We start from the raw sequence: 6,394 nt of genomic DNA on the forward strand, positions 1-6,394 counted from the left end.
CCTCCTCCAGCACTTGTCAAACAGTCCATAAAGCACCCAGGACGGCCCTGAGTGAAAGAGGGCCGTAGTAGGGTGCTCCTATAGCGGGCATTAAAATCAGAATGACCGTTAAATGCATTTATGACCATATTTGTGTTTTTGGGTTACCAGATGCACGGTTTCAATCACCAGGTGCACGGCTCTATTTCCTCCTCCAGCACTTGTCAAACAGTCCATAAAGCACCCAGGACGGCCCTGAGTGAAAGAGGGCCGTAGTAGGGTGCTCCTATAGCGGGCATTAAAATCAGAATGACCGTTAAATGCATTTATGACCATATTTGTGTTTTTGGGTTACCGCTTGTATAGCAATCAGTATCCATCGTGAAATTTCAAAGTGTCCATAATGCACTCAGGTCGCCCCCGACAGAGAGAGGGCCGTAGTAGGGTGTTTCCATAGCGGGCATTAATATCAGAATGACCCTTAAATGCATTTAGGACCATATTTGAATTTTTGGGTTACCAGATGCACGTTTTCAATCACCAGGTGCACGGTTTCAATCACCAGGTGCACGGCTCTATTTCCTCCTCCAGCACTTGTCAAACAGTCCATAAAGCACCCAGGACGGCCCTGAGTGAAAGAGGGCCGTAGTAGGGTGCTCCTATAGCGGGCATTAAAATCAGAATGACCGTTAAATGCATTTATGACCATATTTGTGTTTTTGGGTTACCGCTTGTATAGCAATCAGTATCCATCGTGAAATTTCAAAGTGTCCATAATGCACTCAGGTCGCCCCCGACAGAGAGAGGGCCGTAGTAGGGTGTTTCCATAGCGGGCATTAATATCAGAATGACCCTTAAATGCATTTAGGACCATATTTGAATTTTTGGGTTACCAGATGCACGTTTTCAATCACCAGGTGCACGGTTTCAATCACCAGGTGCACGGCTCTATTTCCTCCTCCAGCACTTGTCAAACAGTCCATAAAGCACCCAGGACGGCCCTGAGTGAAAGAGGGCCGTAGTAGGGTGCTCCTATAGCGGGCATTAAAATCAGAATGACCGTTAAATGCATTTATGACCATATTTGTGTTTTTGGGTTACCAGATGCACGGTTTCAATCACCAGGTGCACGGCTCTATTTCCTCCTCCAGCACTTGTCAAACAGTCCATAAAGCACCCAGGACGGCCCTGAGTGAAAGAGGGCCGTAGTAGGGTGCTCCTATAGCGGGCATTAAAATCAGAATGACCGTTAAATGCATTTATGACCATATTTGTGTTTTTGGGTTACCGCTTGTATAGCAATCAGTATCCATCGTGAAATTTCAAAGTGTCCATAATGCACTCAGGTCGCCCCCGACAGAGAGAGGGCCGTAGTAGGGTGTTTCCATAGCGGGCATTAATATCAGAATGACCCTTAAATGCATTTAGGACCATATTTGAATTTTTGGGTTACCAGATGCACGTTTTCAATCACCAGGTGCACGGTTTCAATCACCAGGTGCACGGCTCTATTTCCTCCTCCAGCACTTGTCAAACAGTCCATAAAGCACCCAGGACGGCCCTGAGTGAAAGAGGGCCGTAGTAGGGTGCTCCTATAGCGGGCATTAAAATCAGAATGACCGTTAAATGCATTTATGACCATATTTGTGTTTTTGGGTTACCGCTTGTATAGCAATCAGTATCCATCGTGAAATTTCAAAGTGTCCATAATGCACTCAGGTCGCCCCCGACAGAGAGAGGGCCGTAGTAGGGTGTTTCCATAGCGGGCATTAATATCAGAATGACCCTTAAATGCATTTAGGACCATATTTGAATTTTTGGGTTACCAGATGCACGTTTTCAATCACCAGGTGCACGGTTTCAATCACCAGGTGCACGGCTCTATTTCCTCCTCCAGCACTTGTCAAACAGTCCATAAAGCACCCAGGACGGCCCTGAGTGAAAGAGGGCCGTAGTAGGGTGCTCCTATAGCGGGCATTAAAATCAGAATGACCGTTAAATGCATTTATGACCATATTTGTGTTTTTGGGTTACCAGATGCACGGTTTCAATCACCAGGTGCACGGCTCTATTTCCTCCTCCAGCACTTGTCAAACAGTCCATAAAGCACCCAGGACGGCCCTGAGTGAAAGAGGGCCGTAGTAGGGTGCTCCTATAGCGGGCATTAAAATCAGAATGACCGTTAAATGCATTTATGACCATATTTGTGTTTTTGGGTTACCGCTTGTATAGCAATCAGTATCCATCGTGAAATTTCAAAGTGTCCATAATGCACTCAGGTCGCCCCCGACAGAGAGAGGGCCGTAGTAGGGTGTTTCCATAGCGGGCATTAATATCAGAATGACCCTTAAATGCATTTAGGACCATATTTGAATTTTTGGGTTACCAGATGCACGTTTTCAATCACCAGGTGCACGGTTTCAATCACCAGGTGCACGGCTCTATTTCCTCCTCCAGCACTTGTCAAACAGTCCATAAAGCACCCAGGACGGCCCTGAGTGAAAGAGGGCCGTAGTAGGGTGCTCCTATAGCGGGCATTAAAATCAGAATGACCGTTAAATGCATTTATGACCATATTTGTGTTTTTGGGTTACCAGATGCACGGTTTCAATCACCAGGTGCACGGCTCTATTTCCTCCTCCAGCACTTGTCAAACAGTCCATAAAGCACCCAGGACGGCCCTGAGTGAAAGAGGGCCGTAGTAGGGTGCTCCTATAGCGGGCATTAAAATCAGAATGACCGTTAAATGCATTTATGACCATATTTGTGTTTTTGGGTTACCGCTTGTATAGCAATCAGTATCCATCGTGAAATTTCAAAGTGTCCATAATGCACTCAGGTCGCCCCCGACAGAGAGAGGGCCGTAGTAGGGTGTTTCCATAGCGGGCATTAATATCAGAATGACCCTTAAATGCATTTAGGACCATATTTGAATTTTTGGGTTACCAGATGCACGTTTTCAATCACCAGGTGCACGGTTTCAATCACCAGGTGCACGGCTCTATTTCCTCCTCCAGCACTTGTCAAACAGTCCATAAAGCACCCAGGACGGCCCTGAGTGAAAGAGGGCCGTAGTAGGGTGCTCCTATAGCGGGCATTAAAATCAGAATGACCGTTAAATGCATTTATGACCATATTTGTGTTTTTGGGTTACCAGATGCACGGTTTCAATCACCAGGTGCACGGCTCTATTTCCTCCTCCAGCACTTGTCAAACAGTCCATAAAGCACCCAGGACGGCCCTGAGTGAAAGAGGGCCGTAGTAGGGTGCTCCTATAGCGGGCATTAAAATCAGAATGACCGTTAAATGCATTTATGACCATATTTGTGTTTTTGGGTTACCGCTTGTATAGCAATCAGTATCCATCGTGAAATTTCAAAGTGTCCATAATGCACTCAGGTCGCCCCCGACAGAGAGAGGGCCGTAGTAGGGTGTTTCCATAGCGGGCATTAATATCAGAATGACCCTTAAATGCATTTAGGACCATATTTGAATTTTTGGGTTACCAGATGCACGTTTTCAATCACCAGGTGCACGGTTTCAATCACCAGGTGCACGGCTCTATTTCCTCCTCCAGCACTTGTCAAACAGTCCATAAAGCACCCAGGACGGCCCTGAGTGAAAGAGGGCCGTAGTAGGGTGCTCCTATAGCGGGCATTAAAATCAGAATGACCGTTAAATGCATTTATGACCATATTTGTGTTTTTGGGTTACCAGATGCACGGTTTCAATCACCAGGTGCACGGCTCTATTTCCTCCTCCAGCACTTGTCAAACAGTCCATAAAGCACCCAGGACGGCCCTGAGTGAAAGAGGGCCGTAGTAGGGTGCTCCTATAGCGGGCATTAAAATCAGAATGACCGTTAAATGCATTTATGACCATATTTGTGTTTTTGGGTTACCAGATGCACGGTTTCAATCACCAGGTGCACGGCTCTATTTCCTCCTCCAGCACTTGTCAAACAGTCCATAAAGCACCCAGGACGGCCCTGAGTGAAAGAGGGCCGTAGTAGGGTGCTCCTATAGCGGGCATTAAAATCAGAATGACCGTTAAATGCATTTATGACCATATTTGTGTTTTTGGGTTACCGCTTGTATAGCAATCAGTATCCATCGTGAAATTTCAAAGTGTCCATAATGCACTCAGGTCGCCCCCGACAGAGAGAGGGCCGTAGTAGGGTGTTTCCATAGCGGGCATTAATATCAGAATGACCCTTAAATGCATTTAGGACCATATTTGAATTTTTGGGTTACCAGATGCACGTTTTCAATCACCAGGTGCACGGTTTCAATCACCAGGTGCACGGCTCTATTTCCTCCTCCAGCACTTGTCAAACAGTCCATAAAGCACCCAGGACGGCCCTGAGTGAAAGAGGGCCGTAGTAGGGTGCTCCTATAGCGGGCATTAAAATCAGAATGACCGTTAAATGCATTTATGACCATATTTGTGTTTTTGGGTTACCAGATGCACGGTTTCAATCACCAGGTGCACGGCTCTATTTCCTCCTCCAGCACTTGTCAAACAGTCCATAAAGCACCCAGGACGGCCCTGAGTGAAAGAGGGCCGTAGTAGGGTGCTCCTATAGCGGGCATTAAAATCAGAATGACCGTTAAATGCATTTATGACCATATTTGTGTTTTTGGGTTACCGCTTGTATAGCAATCAGTATCCATCGTGAAATTTCAAAGTGTCCATAATGCACTCAGGTCGCCCCCGACAGAGAGAGGGCCGTAGTAGGGTGTTTCCATAGCGGGCATTAATATCAGAATGACCCTTAAATGCATTTAGGACCATATTTGAATTTTTGGGTTACCAGATGCACGTTTTCAATCACCAGGTGCACGGTTTCAATCACCAGGTGCACGGCTCTATTTCCTCCTCCAGCACTTGTCAAACAGTCCATAAAGCACCCAGGACGGCCCTGAGTGAAAGAGGGCCGTAGTAGGGTGCTCCTATAGCGGGCATTAAAATCAGAATGACCGTTAAATGCATTTATGACCATATTTGTGTTTTTGGGTTACCGCTTGTATAGCAATCAGTATCCATCGTGAAATTTCAAAGTGTCCATAATGCACTCAGGTCGCCCCCGACAGAGAGAGGGCCGTAGTAGGGTGTTTCCATAGCGGGCATTAATATCAGAATGACCCTTAAATGCATTTAGGACCATATTTGAATTTTTGGGTTACCAGATGCACGTTTTCAATCACCAGGTGCACGGTTTCAATCACCAGGTGCACGGCTCTATTTCCTCCTCCAGCACTTGTCAAACAGTCCATAAAGCACCCAGGACGGCCCTGAGTGAAAGAGGGCCGTAGTAGGGTGCTCCTATAGCGGGCATTAAAATCAGAATGACCGTTAAATGCATTTATGACCATATTTGTGTTTTTGGGTTACCAGATGCACGGTTTCAATCACCAGGTGCACGGCTCTATTTCCTCCTCCAGCACTTGTCAAACAGTCCATAAAGCACCCAGGACGGCCCTGAGTGAAAGAGGGCCGTAGTAGGGTGCTCCTATAGCGGGCATTAAAATCAGAATGACCGTTAAATGCATTTATGACCATATTTGTGTTTTTGGGTTACCAGATGCACGGTTTCAATCACCAGGTGCACGGCTCTATTTCCTCCTCCAGCACTTGTCAAACAGTCCATAAAGCACCCAGGACGGCCCTGAGTGAAAGAGGGCCGTAGTAGGGTGCTCCTATAGCGGGCATTAAAATCAGAATGACCGTTAAATGCATTTATGACCATATTTGTGTTTTTGGGTTACCGCTTGTATAGCAATCAGTATCCATCGTGAAATTTTAAACAGTAAATAAAGCACTCAGGACGGGCCCCCATTGATAGAGGGCCGTAGTAGGGTGCTCCCATAGCGGGCATGGATGTCTGGAACACCTGCAAGTGTATTTAGAACCATATTTGAATTTTTGGGTTACCAGATGCACGTTTTCAATCACCAGGTGCACGGCTTTGAAAAGTGTGGACTCTGCCATTTTCCCGACCAATTTCTGTAATTTTCAAAAAATGATTAAAAATACTTCCCGAAGGGCTAGAGGTCCCAAATTTCGTCTCATACCCTCTCTCGTGATGGGCAACAATTGCAGCATATCAAAAACATTTCGCATCCATAGGCACCTATGTTTCCTGTAACATTCACTTTTTTCCCAAAACTTAAAACACGATTTTCTATTAAAATGTTTTATACAAAAACGGTTTTAATTAAATGTAAATGCTCGTCTATATGTGCCCTTTCGTTTTAAAAAACCCCCATCCAGATTGGATGTGTACTTTCTGATTTATTCACGTTTTGTGTTTAACCGAATTTTACCCCCAATTTCGGGGCGGACATACACCCTGTGCGGTTCCGGGATTATATCGATAAATTGGCCTGATCGTCAATGACACACTCGGGGGTGG

The sequence above is a fragment of the Oncorhynchus kisutch genome, unplaced genomic scaffold, assembly GCF_002021735.2.
Source record: "Oncorhynchus kisutch isolate 150728-3 unplaced genomic scaffold, Okis_V2 scaffold178, whole genome shotgun sequence".
Taxonomy (NCBI): domain Eukaryota; kingdom Metazoa; phylum Chordata; class Actinopteri; order Salmoniformes; family Salmonidae; genus Oncorhynchus; species Oncorhynchus kisutch.